Below are 12,607 nucleotides of genomic sequence, written 5' to 3'. Positions count from 1 at the left end.
AGGAAATAAGAGACCTGTTTCATTACGGCTGCCCCACAGTTACTCTAACCCTTATATTGCAAGAGCATGAAGAGAATAAAAACTTCTTAAGCTGCTTGTCCTTCACTCTGAGACAGGATAATCTTTGAGAAACATTTTACGGTGCATCTTTTGAAGAAAAGTGCATTAGTCTTTCCTGAAAAAACATTTGGTTGACCTTGAAAATAAAGCATTAATGAGAAGTATGAGCAGAAGTTTTCATTATTCCTTAAGCCCTCCCTTCAGAGAGACAAAAAATTTCTCCCTCCATTGCAGCTCCACAATACCCAGTTGCCAAGCAACTGATCTTTTATGGTGGATCTCCATGGCAACTGATGTAAACAAAATCATAAATCCCATTACCTAACTAATACTAAGGCTGTGCTATAAAAGGAGAAAGAATCATGCTGAAGTTTAAAGACATAATACATAAGAGTGACAATTATATTAAAAAAAAAAAGTGCTGCTGAAATTACAGTTAATATGGTTTTTTTACCAAACTTTCTAATTTTGCAAATTTCTGAAAGCCATTCCAAATAAATTTTCTCCTAATTTATTAAGTGCATTTTCAGCATAATTATGCTGCATGAGGAAACCACTACACTTGACAGGTAAAACTGCAATCACCATTAAGACCAGCCTGTGCATGGAAGAATTGCGCTAACATTGTACTAGTGAGTTGAAGAGCATTTAGGAAGATAAAACAAAGCTGAAGCTGACTGGTAAACTAGGGTGGCTAAGCAGGTTTGACTATTCTTCCATGTGAGAAAGTAAAAATAGAAGTTAGACTACAAAATTCATCTTTGCCCAAGGTGAGAAATTCAGGCTGGTCAGACCCAGGTCAGACCTCATCAACAAATAATTTTAGCAGAGTCCTTTAAAGATAGAAAAGATTTAATTTTCCATCTTTGAGTGGAAATAAGTTTCATGTACATTTCTTTGTTCAATTTAGTCTCTGTTTATGTTTCCCTGTATGTCACAAACAGCAAACATCTGGGGCTTTTCTCTTCTTAAAGCCCTCTGTCTGGATAGACTCTGTCTTTTAAGTATCAGTTGGGTGTGTGCACTCACAATCTCCCCTAAGATGGCACCTAGTTAGATCACTAACTTTTGTTACATTGTCATGCATCTAAAAAGTGATCCATAGCTGGCACTTTTGTGACTGATTCTACTTGTAAATATAATCAGCTTACAGTATCTCCAAATACAAAGAAATCAGCATACATACAGATCTTTGTATTCTCTTTTAAAACTGACCATAACATTTGTTTCTTGAGCACTGTGTATTCAAGTTATACTTCCAAGAAGGAAAGAAATTTTTGTATCCATACTATTCATCACACTTTTCTTATCTGGATGTATAGTGCAGATTGATTTTAGAACTGATCAATTTATAACTGATCAATTTTAGAAACAAGTATATGTTTTGTGTTAGGTATTTAACAATTTTTTTAAGTATGCAAGAGTGAAAATTCACAACTGCAAACTAATAACAGTGGCAAGAGTGTTACAGTTTTGAGTTTATACAAATTATTCTAAACTCCTTGTGTGAACATCTGAAGTCTTTAAAAATTTATATACATTAATGGATTTTGCATGGAGCAAGCAAGAAAAAAAGGAAAATTGTAATTTATAGAGATCTTCACTGGAAGAGTTTGTGGATTTCTTTTGTCCCTTATTGGCTCAAAGCAGTATTTTTTAAAATGGATTACTAAATCCTGAAGAAAGGACTGAAGAATCCATATGTTGAACCTCAGGTATGTACAGTCTAGGTCAAACAATATACTTTTCAGACACATGTTACTATATTATGGCATTCCATAGTTCAAATTGGACTAACCAGTACATTTCTTTTTAAAAAAAAGAGTTATGTACCTGTCATTGAATGTTTCTTTTAGAGACAAAAGCCCTTTTAGAAATGTTAAGTGAAATTCACAATAGTCCTTGTCAATGATAATTAAGTCCTTTAACAACTCTCTAGCCTCTAAAAACTTGTTTTGATAGTAAGACAGACATACCAGAAATTCCTTGAAGTACCTCTCTAGGTCTGCCTGAGGACCTAGAGAAGAATGAAGAATCTGGGTCTTTTTGTAAGAATGTTGTGGAGTTTGTGTGGTCTCCCTTTCTCAGTTAAATTACTCTCTAATTGCTTTACAGATACATTTGAGTTAGAAAAGGATTGGAACAGCAAATCCTTGGAATCATAGAAAAATAGGGTCATAGAAATATAGAGTCAGAGAATGGTTTGTGTTGAAAGGGACATGAAAGGTCATGTAGTTCCAGCCCTCCTGCTGTGGGCAGGGACACCTTCCTCTAGACCAGGCTGCTCAGGATGCTCTGCAGCCCAGACCTGAACACCTCCAATGATGGGGAGTCCACAACCCCCCTGGATAACCTGTTGCAATGTCTCACTCCCCTCACTGTAAAATTAATCTCAAACTGCTCTCTTTCAGCCTTAGGCCATTCCCCTTTGCCTTATCACAGCATGTTGTTGTGAAAAATCCCTCTCCAGACACCTTCTAGGACCCTTTTAGGTTTTGGAAGGCCATCACAAGGTCTTCCTGGAGCCCTCTCTTCTCCAGATTGAGTGACCCGAACTGTCTCAACCTGTCTCCACTGTCCAAGTGGAGAGCAGTGATGAGTGGTGTCCTCAGGGGTCAGTACTGGCCCTGGGACTGTTCCACATCTCTGGCACTGACACAGACAGCGGGACTGAGTGCACGCTCAGCAGGTTTGCTGATGACACCAAGCTGAGTGGTGCAGTCAACACACCCAAGTGAAAGGATGTCATCCAGAGGGACATTGACAGGCTGGAGGAGTGGGCAAACCTCATGAGGTTCAGTAAGGGCAAGTGCAGGGTCCTACACTTGTACTAGGGCAATCCTAAGCCCAGGCTGGGCTGAAATAGATCAAGAGCAGTCCTGGTGCTGTTTGTGGAGGAAAAGCTCAATATAATTTGGGCATAAGCACTTACAGCCCAGAAAGCCAGCTGTATCACAGGCTGCATCCAAAGCAGTGTGGTCAGTAGTGCGAGGGAGGGAACTCCCTGCCTCTGCTGTGCTCTAGTGAGACCCCACCTGGGGAGCCCAATTCAGGGGCCCCCAACACAAGAATGACAAGAACCTGTTGTAAGGAGTCCAGAGGAGGCCACTAAGTTGATCAGAGGGCTGAAGAACCTCTCCTATGAAGACAGGCTGAGAGAGTTGTGGTTGTTTAGCCTGGAGAAAACCATGCTCTGTGGAGACCTTACAGCAGCCTTACAGCTCACTGCAACTTTTTGAATATGGCCATCTAGCAAATTCCTAACTAAGTGATCCACCCAACAAGTCCACATTTTTCCAGTTTAAAGGATGAAACTGGGGACAATGCCCACTGCTTAGCTCAAGGCCATGACATCTGCTGCCCTTCTTTTCTTGCATCATTGTTGTAACCCTATCATAGAAGGCCACTAAATTTGTCAGGACATCTTGGCTGCCATCTTCTTATTTTTCATGTGTTCTTATAGCTTTTTTAAAATCAGGCTTATATTTCCCTGTTTTAGAGTCAGTGGGAACTCCATCAAGTCGCCATGACTCTTCAACTACAATGGGCAGCAGTTTAACCACTCCCTTGGCCAATTCCCTCAAGAGCCTCAGATGCATCTTATCAGGTCCCATGGATCTGTGAACCCTCAGATTGCTCAGATGTTCTTGAGCCTGATCTTCTCCTACAGGCAGGGCAGTCCTTCATCTTCTCAATCCCTGCTTTCCACTTCTGCAACTTGGGCAGTGTGCATGGAGCACTTGCTGGTGAAGACTGAGGCAAAAACGTAATTGAGTATCTCAGCCTTCTCCATATCTTCAGTAACCAGGTTTCCCGTATCCTTCCTGAGAAGACTCACACTTTCCCCAGACTTTCTTTTATTGCTAATATACCTAAAGAACCTTTTTTTAAATCCTTTATTTCCTTGATCAGATTTACATCTGCCAGTGGTTTGTCTTTCCTAATCATCTCTATGGCTGTTCAGACAATTTCTTTGTATTGCTCTCAGGCTACCTTGTCTTGTTTTCATATTCAGTAATGTCTCCGTTTGTGTTTAAATTTGTCCAAGGTCTCCTTGTTCATCCATGAAGACCTCCAGGCCTTCTGCCTGATTCTCTCTTTGTAGGAATGCATTGCTCACAATCTTGGAAGAAACAATCCTCCAATATCATACAGGCCTCTCAGGCCCCTTTTCCTTTCCAGGCTCTGTCCCATAGCAAGAATGGGACGGAGCCTGGAAAGGAAAAGGGGTAGAAAGATCTACCAAGGAGATCTTTCAAGAGGCCAGAGTCAGCTCTCCTCAAGTCCAGCATACTCATCTTACTTCTCTCCCTCCTCATTGCCCTAGGAATCTCAAACTCCATGGTTTCGTGGTCACTGCAGCCCAGCCTGCCCTTGGGATTGACATTCCCCACCAGGCCCTTCTTGTTGGTGAGAATAAGGTCCATCTTAGTGTCTATCCTCCTTGGCTCCTCTATCACTTGGAGAAGGAAATTACCATCAGTGCATTCCAAGGACCTCCTGGATTGCTTGTGCTCTGCTGTGCTCTCCCTGTAACAGGTGATGGGGTGGTTGAAGTCCCTCATGAGGACCAGGGCTTGTGAATGTGAATCTACTTCTATCCATCCATGGAGGGTCCCAACACCTCTGTCTCCCTGGTCAGGTAGCCTGTAGCAGATCCCCACAATAAAATCACCTGTCACTGACCTTCTTTCACTCCTAAGCCATAAACTCTCAGTCAGCTCCTCATCCTTCCCCAGGTGGAGGTCTATGCACTCCAGAGTGTGTTCCATGCACTCTTGAGAGTGTCCTCTCAATCTCCTTGACTTTCTAACCACAGCTGCGATGGACGAAGATTTTTCTGTCATTATGTAAAGAACCTTCCACCTGCATAAATCAGTAAGAAATTATACTAAATGGTGTTGGGCTCTGTAGACAAAGTAGCCAAATATTTATATTTCTGCTTGTCTGCACATTGTTTGGATGAGAATAATAATAAAGGCATGTAGCACCAATTGACAGTTGGCATTACAAAACTTGGCAAAATTCCACAGTTTCTGTTCCTGTGTGAGCCAGGACTGGATATATATTGATGCTGTAGATCACATATTTATTGGCAGACTGGGTGCAACAAATGGCTAGTCTTTTGCAGACTGGTCAGAACAAAAGCATTATACCTTTAAGTAAATGTGGCATTCTCTCAGTATTTTGGAAAGCAATGAGTAATTAGGGATCCTGGTGATAAATTTGGGTTAGTATTACACTCTGCACCAGCTTCCAGATTAACAAGAATACCTAGAAATGAAGTATCTGCATCAGAACCTCTGTACATCTCAACTGTGCTGATGCACATGAATTAATAGACGAGTAGAACAGTACCTGGAAGATATAATCTAAACAATGGTAAGGAAGGCATTCAGAAACATATGCATTACATGGAGAGCCTCAGCATCAAGAACTCAGAGGCCCTTACAATTTTCAAAATTGTGAATTACTGTTCCTCATAAAAAGGAGAAATATGTTTGTCATTTTGGTTGACTCAGACTCAGAATGCAGTCAGAAATGTCTTGATTTTTTTTATATTTAGGACTTTATTGCACATTCCTGATCATTTAACTGAGCAATATGCAATATTCCTGCTCATTTAACTGGGAAAAATGTATTGACTTCATAGGAAGGATGCTAGAAGGAGGTTGTCACTTTTCCCGCTGTTCCACCAAGAGAGATCATTGGATCCTACACACAGATGAGAAAATAATGTATTGTCAACCCTCCTGCATTGCTTCTACCTGGGTATTTAACTATGATCAGTAATAGAAATAACATATCAATAACACTTAACTTTACACACAGTCTTCACAAAGTTTGAAAAACTCTCAACTTGTTATTGATTATAGAGACTGGATATCCATAGGGCATCACAAAATACTGTTTAGACTATCTCTTTAGGATTAATTGTGCCTCTCCAATGCTATAGAATAGATTGGTTATTTTATTTTGTTGTTGCATGACATCAAGTTTGCCTCTAGAAAGTTTCCCCCTAGTGTCTTCTAAGTACTTTTTGTAATTCTCTTAAGTCTTCCTAAGAATAATTCCCCCTTTGAAAAGGGACATTAGATGAAAATGGAAGGAAATCCTTGTTTACACAGAACATATGCTATTTTGTATTCAAATTGCAGTATGTATTCTGACCAGAGAACAACACTTCCTTCATAAATATTAGAACCCATCTTTTATGTCTCAGAGATGGACAGAAGAGGGACCATCATCTTTTTAAGAGTTTTTTGCCTTATCTCAAAGTGTCCTTTTAGCAATAAGATAAAGGTTTTTTTGACCACTCTTTCCTATAAAGCTCAAGAAAAAAACAGAAAATAAGGTAGAAAGAACACACAAAATTCACAGGCCAGTATTTAATTCCAGAAATTAACCGAATGCCTTTGAAATTCACAGGATACAGCTAAGCTCTCAAGTACCAGTGCATTTGATTTCAGAAGAACATGGAGGGTATAGCATAGCCTAAAGGTTATTGTCACAGAGCAAGCCTTAATCTCCAGAAAAAGATATCAAACCTACCACCAAATAAAACATACAGACACGCTATAAATGCAGATGGTTCCCAGATCAAGTAAGGTGAAAATATGATCTGTTTCTTCCAGCACTTCAAGTGATTTTAAGGAAAGGAGGTGGACTAGTCAACTAAGATGAATGACAGTGGATACTGGTAATAACCACATACAATTAAGAAAATACTTTTCATAACCGTAAGTCCACTCCAGTCACTCAGAGGAGGTATTCCCAGTTTTTCTCGAAAACAGCACCTGTTCAGTAGAAGTACTGATTCTGCACTTTAAAACCTTCCTGTTTCTCTTTCCCCACTGTACAAGCATTAGCATATTTTTTCCTCCATTCTAAGGTATCACTCCACTGTCTCATTCTCTGGCTGTGTTTGACTCAAGCATCTCTTACTCAGTGTTGTTGGCAGCCTTTCTTGATCAGGTATTATAATTAAACAGCATTACCACAGTTAAGTAAATGTAATTACACTAAATTTTAGTTAGGAAGTCTATAGACTTTCCTGCTTTTTCCCAAACTTGCTGGAGGAATGCCGGTACACAAGGTTTTATCTACATTTTCCACCTGTAGCACATCATATAGCGAGATAGGACCTTTTTCTATAGTCTTCCATGAAGAAAGTCTCTCTCTATGCTAAGAATAAGCAAAGTATATTGACTAGACTCATCTTAAGCACATGCAGCTCATATTTTAATATGTTTTTAAGTTTAAGAAAGAAGTCCTAAATAACTAATTCAGTAAATTACACCTCTGTATTTGCTTTCAAATGTTTTTAAGGGAAGAATCTTTGCTTCTCTACCCCTATTGCACAACTGAGTAGCTCCTTGGTAGTGGAGCAATGCTGGGAAATGTCAGAATAACAACTGAGTGTGAGGCTAAGAGCTTAGCAGAATTTAAGAAAGGATTATACATTTATGTGAATATTCAGACTATGCAAAGTTATTTCAAACAATGTAAAAATTAAAGAAATATATCTTAATTCTTAATTTCTGATAGCAACCACTACCTACTTAAGATCCATGTAGAGATTTTTACCAGTAAGTAGAGTTACAGAAGGTTATGTGACTAGCCTACAGTTGCAGTAATGCAATTCCTATATTCCTTTATAGCTGTGCAATCAGGCCTGCTTTAGTTGCATGAGTGCCAGACTGCAGTTTGCCACCTAAAAAAAAATTGATAAAATTCTACCCTGAAGAGCTGTTATACTTTGGAACTACTAAAGCAGTAAGGTTTTCTGCAGAAGCGGCAAAAATGAATGTGATATGTATACTATGAATATAAAAATACTCGCATTTTTTGCAAAGGAAAATGAGTCCTTCTGACGTTTTTTTGGTGCTAAATTCTAAAAGCCTCCTGTTCTCTTCTATTAACCAGCAATTAGAAATAAGATAAAAAATAAAACAAGCAATACAGTTAAGAGAAATTCAGTGTGGAAAATAATTATAGTATTTCTCAGAGTCATAAACAAGAAATATTTGGGTGTTTTCAAAAATAGTTCAACTTCAAAGATGTTCTGTGATTTCTGACTGTTGAAACAAAATTAGAATACAAAATATTTTTTATCTTTCTGTACTCCCTTTCTAAAAAAAAGGGTAGCCAGAAAAAGAGAAAACACAAATCACAAACACCTCCAAAAAATGCTTGCATAAGGCTTACTTATCTTTTAACTAACGTTTGTTAGCTATGGATTAGTGGAACAGCCTCTAGTAATTATGGTTGCTGTTCCATTTGTGGCTATCTTCATGAGGCCAGTGAATCTTTAAATTACAGGCTGACCACCCGGGAGCACAAGTATTGAATCAGCCACATCTCCATAGGCACCACATTTGGATGGTTATCCCAAAAGATGACATGCTAACACACACATACACAACAAAGAAGATTTATGCTCACAGCTTCAGAGTCACTTTCAGTCCCTGTAGTGGCTTTGAGTTCAATAAAACCAGGGTGGCCCCTGACATAATGCGCTCCAATTTAGTATGGGGGAAATCGCTGTTGAAGATAGTCTTTGTTAAACACTGGGCATTCTGACAGCTATCACAGCATCCTTCAGCTATAACTCAGTCACTGAGCTGCAGTGGGAGTTAGGAAGCTGGACCAAAGAAAAGAGGTTTGGTTCGCTTAAAGGTTGTACACATTTGGTTTGCTGTATACATTTGAAAGAGGCATACGTTTATGTTTCGTGTATACACATGTAGATACACACATACACATATACACAAATGTATCAATTAGAAAGAGAAAAATAAATCTTTTTGGTTCCTAGGAGTCTGGAAATGTTCATGTAAATTTGTTGTTTTCTTTACTAATGCCTCAGGTCTTACCATTCAAATCACCGCTTCCAAGACAAAAGCCTTCATGGTCTTTATTGCATGGAAATTAATCTTTCAGCCTTAATTTATAGTTCCTTAGGACTAGATCACAGATCTAGTTCTCAAAAATCTGTGTACAGAGAAATCAGTCAGCCAGCAAAGAATGTCAAGAGACTGTGCTGAACCAGCCTTCCTTTCTCTCATATCTCCACAGAGTTGTGCTGGCATCAGAGATGCACCCAGATGTTGCTTGAAGGACTTGTAAAGAAAGTTGTTCCATCTTAAACAAAAATTTATGATGGCTAGTTTATAAATACATACAAATTCTTGACTAAAGGCCTTTCTGCAAGCTATACAGCAGATCTGGATACTTTGCCTTTGCCCAGGGCATAATTACAGGCAGATAAACAATGTCATTCAAAACCAGCTCTCTTCTTCCAGAAAATTTTATTTCATATATTCATTATCCAATAAATAATTCCTTTTGAATAAATTGTCAGAAAGAGTCCCAGCAATCTTCAAAAATCCCACCCTCTGTAAACAAAGGCAAGGAATCTGGCTTTTACTCAGCTTTTCATCATTAACTGTATAAATTATATGTGTGCAACATATACAGACTTATAGATATATTTTGATGGCATCTAAGAATTGGAGGATTTGGCTCCCCCTCATACAGTTCACCATATAAACACTCTTTTAGAAGGTGGTCCTTCCCCCAGAGACTGTAGAAAATAATGGTAAGCCAATGGATGCTTCACTGTCTGTGCAAACACATTTACCAAACAACTGCCAAATTACATACAAGCAATGCACCTCTGAACCAAAAATGTTTCAGTGTAGAGAGTTCCAGGTAGAAAGTGTAGACCTGCTGGTATTTTGTAATTGCAATTTGTATTCCAAATTGCTTCTAGAATAAGTAAAATTTGTCTGTTGAGCTTTAAAAAGAGTCATCTGTACTGTGAGTGAGGATTTGACACTTTGCTTATGTAGTGTTTCTTCTATTGAAGGCGAGAAGAAGGGGAGTCTGTTTCTTTTACTGTGCAAAAATTGTCACACAAACTTTAAACTTAGGGTGACTCTACATAGTGTAGAGTAGGTCACTAACAGTGTGTAGGGTAAACTTTGCCCAGAGCACACTGCCTGTTTGCCTCCTAACTCCTCATAAGCGTGGGATCTGAGTGTGTTGATACTACACAGTACTTTATGTCTGTCCTTGGAATGAAAACCTAGATGAGAACAGCCCGAGTTCACCTCAGTAGCTCCTCTGGTTTGACAGAGCAGGGGCTGTGGAGCACTAGGGGACCACCCCTACCCTGCTGCAAGGATGTTGCCCAAGGCAGTAGTAGGTACCCCAGAGCCCTGGTTTTTGGCAGTAGCCCTGAGGGCATGAAGACTGGAGCCATGTGGGCATGTCTGGGTTGTTATTCTATGCCCCTCTCATCCTTGCTGGGGGGCAGGAGAACAGGATTCTCATTTCCTGGAAGAAGGTGACATGGCTTGAGGTAGGGAAAAAGGCATGGTGGCTGGAGGGCCCATGCACCATTGTTTTTCATTGTCCTGGGCTTTGATGAGCATTTTGCATGTAATTCACCTTCTCTATGAACACTGTTATTAGTAGTGTTATTGCTGTTACTGTTCACTTTCTCATTTCATTGCTGATTGCGGCAAATTTTTCTTATTTCAGCTAGAAATCTGCATTTTTTCTCCCTCACTAAAGGCCAGGAGGGGAGTGCTCATGGTTTTCCTTTTAGTGGTAGTGCCAAATCTGGGTATACCATTCTTAAAATAGGACAGCCTTAATTGGTGTCTTAATTGGTGCCCAGTATGGCTCACAAAGGTTTGAGGTAAAAATAGATCTGGCCAGAGCAGGTTGGAAAGAATTTTGATATAAGGATTTGTTGTTACCTGATCAATTTTGATCTAAGGATTTGTTGCATGCACAGCCACTGATCACAATGTGACATGTCTGTTCATGTGGGTGTGAAAAATAACCCAGTACATGCTCCCGTATGTGCTCCCCACACTGCTGTTTTTCACATTTTCTTTTTCCATGATTGCTTTGTTGCTATGCTGTGTGATATTAGTTTGTGGCATGATAACATCAAGGGTAATGGTGGTATGTGGGATTTGTATTCATTTATAATTTGGAATGTGTATTTCATGTTGTACTCCTGTCTGGCCTTGGGTGAAGCCTCTGGAAATTCATCAAACTGTGCAAGGAAAGGAAAGGATAATTTTCCCCAGCCTGTCACCCTCTTTTCCTCTTTGGGCCTGTTACAAGAGCATTTGAGAATTTTAAATTCCCTCTGGATGTTAAGGAAAGCACGTTCTTGCTGCTAGGTCTGCATGGTCTCCTCAGCATAGTTTACACCATGTTCAGAGTGACAAAAGCTGTTTCTAGGTAGGCCATTCAGAGATATGCCCTGAGAGTGGACAGTCATGAGTGGCCTGGAATGTGGGAGAAAATAGGCCAGGTTTTGGGGAAATTTTCTGCTCCAGTGGTTTGGAAGTTCACTCCTGAGTAACTACAGGATCCTGTTAAGGTGACAGAATATTTTCATGGGTAGTGCTGTGGCGACTCCAGACAGGAGCAACTTATTGCAGTGGGTTGGGCCACAGCTATGACTTCTTGGACACTGCTCATCACTAGAGACACCCCCTCAGGGGCAGAAGAGGAAAACAGACCAACAGGCACTGTGACCACTCTAAGGTCAGGTACCAGAGGAACAGCTCATGCCAGTGGTGGTCACACCCATACAGAAAAATGCAAGAATAAATCAGATAGCTTAGTGAGGGATGAAGAGAAAGCAGGGCCCTCAGAACAGGAGGAAGAGATAGGGCCAGAGATAATCACCCTGTTTCTGTGTCTGGGTGAGCTGCAAGACATGTGAAGAGATTTCAGCTTCCAGTTTGGTGAGATCCAAGTGACCTGTCTGCTCTGATGCTGAGATTTCTTACATTTTGGGATAGCTGCTATGGAGACAGGAAATTAGACAGCTGAATACCTTGCCTGGTCTCTCAGAGGACCCTTCTGCTGTGGGGCTGCTGAGAGTTGAAGAACAACAGGTACTGATCACTACCACATCACTACACTGTCAGCAAAACTGCACCAGCTGGGACTCTGGTCCCCACCCATGAGATGATTTTGAGCTGGAGACCCAGGGAGTGGTCAGCAAACCTTGTTCACCTTTAGCAGCCCCATAAGGCCAGTGTGTAAGCCCAATGAAGAATGGAAATTCACAGTGGACCGTCATCACCTGAATGAAGCCATGCCACCTCTGAGCACTGCTGTGCTGGACGTGCTGGAACTTCCGTATGGACTGGAGTCCAAGACAGCAAAGTGGTGCCACAATTGACACCTCTAATGTGCTTTTTTCTCCCTTCTTTTAGCAGCAGAGGTTTAGTCAGACCACAGTTTGCTTTCAGCTGAAGGGGTGTGCACTTGGAATTGACTGCCCCAGGGGTGGAAACACAGCCCCACTATTTGCCATGGATTGATCCAGACTGCACTGGAGAAGGGTGAGGCTCCAGAACACTTGCAGTACACTGATGGTATCACAGTATGGGGCAACACAGCAGAGGAAGTTTTTGAGAAAGGAGAGAAAATAATTCCGAAAGTCTGTTTTTTCCATAAAACAAAGTAAGGTCAAGGGATCTGCCCAGGAAATTCAGTTTTTAGAAGT

The sequence above is a fragment of the Lonchura striata genome, chromosome Z, assembly GCF_050655825.1.
Source record: "Lonchura striata isolate lonStrDom1 chromosome Z, ASM5065582v1, whole genome shotgun sequence".
Classification (NCBI taxonomy): domain Eukaryota; kingdom Metazoa; phylum Chordata; class Aves; order Passeriformes; family Estrildidae; genus Lonchura; species Lonchura striata.
This window is presented reverse-complemented; position numbering follows the sequence as displayed.